This window comes from Echinops telfairi, unplaced genomic scaffold (genome assembly GCF_000313985.2).
Source record: "Echinops telfairi isolate 266 unplaced genomic scaffold, ASM31398v2 ScPeMD7_2;HRSCAF=8, whole genome shotgun sequence".
In the NCBI taxonomy this organism is placed as follows: domain Eukaryota; kingdom Metazoa; phylum Chordata; class Mammalia; order Afrosoricida; family Tenrecidae; genus Echinops; species Echinops telfairi.
The window spans coordinates 65523526-65528986 of NW_022103898.1; positions in this window are offsets into that span (position 1 = coordinate 65523526).

Genomic DNA, 5461 nt, shown 5'->3' on the forward strand with positions numbered 1-5461 from the left:
AGGGCAATGAATGTACAAATGTGCTTTACACAATTGATGTATGTATGGATTGTGATAAGAATTGTATGAGCCCTAATAAAATGATTTTTTTTAAAAAGTATCCCAACCCAGTGCTGCCCAAGCCCATAAGTCCAACATGAGTCCATATGTCTGACACCAATCTACAAAGTTCTCAATCTCACAAAACGTAAGCAATGATGCCGACTGCAGGAGGAAAGCCGAATCAGTGAAGGTGTAAGCATCTCAGCATTGTCAGGGGTCTCCACGGGGTTGCTCCAGCACCCAGGGCTGCATCAGGGTAGGTTCATGTGGCTTCTCCTCAGGGATGTCTTGCAGGAAGTGAACCTTGCCAGCTGAAGCAAGGAACTGGCCAAGGCAGCTGCACCATGGTCCAACCATCAGAAAGCAAGAGACCCGAGAACTAGAAATGCGAGGCTCACCAAGCCACTTAATGATCCACCCTTCAATTACTCCCACATGTGTTTATCCACCAGGTTGGCACAATAAACCTTAACTATCTCAAGTACACAGCTGATTTTGAAAACTTGCTATGAAAAAGAATGTAGTCTACCTCAAATAATTTTTATACTGATTGCATGTTGAATTGATAATCATTTTGGATGTATTAGGCTTAAAAGGATTAAAATTAATTCCATCTGCTGTTTACTGTTTAATGTGACTAGATTATTTCCATCTTAAGTTACAATAGAAATTGGCCAGAGCTGCTTTAAATGGCCAGGTTGATGTGATCAACGACCGAGGTTGATTATTGAGCTTTGTATTCATGACTGGCATGAGAGCCTTGGCACTGTGTGGCCATGCCTGCTGCTTCCTGATATTGTCAGTTTGGGTCGGTGCCCTGCCAATCCCAGGTGATTAAACACTCATCTCACGTAATTGTACTCCCCAACGGTAGCAGCGTGCCAGCTCATAGTACTGACTGAGTGAATGAATGAACGCAGAAGCAAATAAATGGAAATATAGGTAACGTTTTTCTCCATCTCTAAAAGGACCTTGCCATGCTTGCAATGATAGCCATAAATTCTGTCCCACAAACCAGGGTTTTATTCTCCAGCTGGTGAGCAGGAAAATAAAGCCGTGGTAAATGTTACATCAAAGTCAAAACACGGGCAACACAAAAGCTTCATGCTCTATTTTTTATGTGGGAGATTTCATTTCCTCTCGCATGTAGTGTCAGACAAGAGGCAAAACATACTAGCACAATCCATGGGAACTTTATTGTTTCTGCTCCCAATTCAAGCTGCAGGGCAGGGGCAACACTAGAGCAACCACTTCCACGGTGTTTTAGCTTCCTCTGACTGGTAATTTGCCACAAATTACCATACAAGTGGTGGCTTGGAGTAACATATTTCCCTCCCGGAGATCCAGTAGCAATCAAGAGTCCCAGTCATCTGATGTGGATATCTTGGGGGTGAGGGGAAGAGAGAATATTCCAGCCTCTCACACATAGCATAGAGTGTGAAATTCCCCCCAGAAGATAATCCCACCCTAAAACATCTTTCTATCTTTCCTTTCTTAGAGAGATCCTACCTGATCACTCCCTCTATAACAGCCCATGTTTCAATAATACTAGGTTCTAGTCTCTTCCTTTATGCTGCTTAGCAAGCTCATCGATATACCCCCTTCACCCCCTGTGGGCTGTTTGTGTAACATCTGTATCTCTGTGTTCTCCCAGGTCAATGAGACACTGGTGTCTGTTCTGTCCACCTCTGCACCCAAAATATTCAGAAACGAAGAGCCACTCCATCAGTATACTTCAATCCAGCCATTGAGGCAGAAATGCCACTGTGAGCATGTACTATTGGAGGGACAGAGGTCTGATGTCTATGCTGCCTATAAGGACGATCCCCTAGGCTCTCAAAAGCAAGTAAGCACAGGATACCAAGCCATTGACAATTAAGGGAACAAGCAGAAATCAATCTTAGTGGCAACCCTTCACCAAGCACCACCTCAATGCTTTATTTACGTTACTACATTGTATTAAGTCCCCACGACTGACTCACCATCTATGAAACAAGAATCTTGAGAAGAACCATGTCTGCCTTACAGTCACATACCCAAACGTTGGGCTCTGTATTCCCAGGACTCAACACAGGATCCAGCAAATGGAAATGTCCTCAAGGAGAACGAGCACTGGTTGATAACCCATATGCACTGTAGACTGTAACTCTTTAGGGGAGTAGATAGCCACGTCTTTCTCCTGAGGAGCACCTGGTGGTTTCAAACAGCTGATCTTGCAGTTAGCAGCCCAATGCATAACCACTAAGCTACCAGGGCTCCTCCCTATGTGCACTTTAAAAGAAAGAAGTCAATCCATATGAAAGTACTGTGAGGAAGAAAAGGCAAGAGCATCCTTACCAAAGAGCTAAGCTGATTTCGTTTCCATGTTTCCATTGTGAAGTGGGGCTATATTTTGAGGAATCACAAAGCACTCAGGGCTAGGCCCTGGAACGTTCTCATTCCTGGTGCACGGTAGCTCCGCCCTCAATGTCCGGGCTCACGGATCTCTCTCTCCTCACTTCTTAGGGTCTACTCTTGACTTGGTTCTTTTTGCTTATTTTTTCTTCTAATTTTGCTGGAACTCAGTTTCGGTAAGCAGGGTATCATTTAATTTTAGTAAAATCTCCAAGGCTACCAAACACCAGCTATTTTCAAATTAGATCACTGTGGAGGATTGCTAATCCCAGACAGTTAGCTGTTGATGATATAGCTGGTGATAATTCGTCTTCACTTTTAATCAGGAAACCGGAAATCAACTGGCAGGTGGGCAAGCAACATAAACATTCCTGTTGACTATCCAAGATGTACAGGTAGTCTCTTGTTTCTTTACTTCAATTATCCTAAGAGAGGGGAAAACTGCCAAATGCTAACTATGCAAAATGCTAAATACAGAGCAAGGAATACCAGAGAATATTTTGAGGTAATTAAGCTCTGATAGCACCTGCCTTATCTTCATATTTCTAGAAAACACAATGTCTGCTATATTGGTTTACAGCAGAAGTACTCATTCTAGGATCAAAATCCCTGCCCCTCCCAGAGCTAGTCAAACCTGGAGCCTTTCAGCTGGAAGCGACCCTATTGACTGGTTCCTCCAGTCAACAACAAAAACTCGGGAAAGGAGGGAATAAATGTAGGACGAAATGAGCGGCTGCGCTAAAACTAGTGCTACCCTCTCCTCACCTGGGGCAGGGCTTGAATTTGAATATAGCATGAAATGACTCACACGTGGATCAAATCTGGGGAAAGAACCCTCCCTGGTCATTGTCTCTACTGTGGGAAACCATGAGGAGCAAGAGTGGTAGTGTGACTTGACATTTATGATGTTCTATTGCCATCTCCTGGAGAAACGGACCACGAACACTAACAGGGGAGGTAGGCTTCCCAGTTTTACATAAAGATCTTGTCTTTCAATGATCAAAAACAGGTTAGGACCTCCCACCGTCACTAACGACACACACTCACCGCATACCATTCCGGAGGGATTAGCATCATGCAGGGCAGCCAAATGTTCACACGTCCAGCTCAGTTACTCGAGAGCAAGAGAGGACACCACACGGTGAGTAATGAGCCTTTAGAGCTGCCGTACCCCAGAGTCTGAGTTCTCATTAGGAAGGAGATAGGAGGTCCCATATTTCCAAGAGTCAGTAACCCTGCCGGAGCACAGGGTAATACTAAACAAATAATTTTCCACAGTTAGCTTGGAATCCAAGCATCCTTATCTTTGCATTTCAAGTCTCCGAATTTGATAAAAGAGCTCTAAGGATTTTTCAACATTATTAACCAGACTAGGAATTTTCCCAGATTAACTGTTCTCTCCCAGATTAGCTCTTGTGGGAATTATTTACACATAGAACACAAACAGACCCAGACGACATGGAATTTGTGGCTTTCCCGGCTCAAAATCCTACTGACCTTTCTTTCTCCAGGATTGGTTTCCATACCAACTAAAGATCACAGTGCAACACTTTCAAAATGTTATTGTAAAGAGAAGCTGAATGTCTCCATAAATATTTATGGAAAACTCAGTGGTTGTGTTACATTTGAATCAGAAATGTTAGAAACAACATACGGAATACAATATTCTAAAGAGTTAAACTAATGAACATATTTAAAGCAGAAAAATCATGTCAATTCAATAAGGAGGATGTATAAAGAGGAATGCATTATTTAAAATCACATATGTAAAGTACATAAACATATAGGTGACCATCTCAAAATGTTTCATCAAAAGACAGAAATTCTTACAGGATACGCCCACATTGTTAGGTTAAAATAAAGTGCTAAAAATAAATAAGTGAAATAAAATGCTACTTTAAATTGCACTTTTATTTAGCTGAGTGTGAGTCCTTTCTGTTAGCATCCCCAGACAATGAGTGGGGGGGTGGGGTGGAGGAAGATGATAAAACTTTAGGGTGGGAAGCATTTGAGTGCAACCACCTTACAGATAAAAAAAGAAGAAGAAACAAAACTAAAAGCATCGAAAGTTAAATGTCCTCACAGGCTATTCAAGGTAAAACACAAAAGTCTAATCAATTCCCAGCAATCCCCCAGCCCTCTCCTGTCCCACGGCCCTGGCTGTCAGGGCATTCCCTGGTTCATATGAGTTACCCACACTTCAAAGTAGCCTTAACTTGCTGATGTTCTTTCTGAATACTGCTGATGCCCATTCATAAAATACGGAATGTGGAATGGAGGATGTTAGCACTGGGAGGGCCTTTTCATTTATAAGTGATAAAAGTGATTTGCTGTTGGAAGGATGCCCTCATTCCAGAAGATGGCAGGTCTGAACACAGTATTGAAATTTGTCAGGCTTGTACGATCACAAGGTGTTGAAGGGATCAGGTGTAAGGCATCATCAGAACAAAAAATCTTACCATAATGAATGATGGGGGGAGTGCGGAGTGGAGACCCAAAGCCCATTAGTAGGCCACTGGAGATCCCCTTGCAGAGGGGTCTTGGGGAGGAGGCGAGCCAGTCAGGGTGCGATGTAGCAACGATGAAAATTACAACTTTCCTCTAGTTCCTAAATACTTCCTCCCTGCCCCCACTGTCATGATCTGAATTCTACCTTGCAAGTCTGGCTAGACCAGAGGATGTACACTGGTACAGATAGGAACTGGAAACACAGGAATCCAGGGCGGATGATCCCTTCAGGACCAGTGGTGTGAGTGGCAATACTGGGAGGGTAGAGGGAGAGTGGGTTGGAAAGAGGGAACCGATTACAAGTATCTATATGTGACCCCCTCCCTGGGGGATGGATAACAGAAAAGGGGGTGAAGGGAGACGTTGGAGAGGGCTGGATATGACAAAATAAACAATTTATAAATTATCAAGGGCTCATGAGGGAGAAGGGAGCGGGGATGGAGGGGGAAAAATGAGGACCTGATGTCGGGGGCTTAAGTGGAGAGCAAATGTTTTGAGAATGATGAGGGCAATGAAT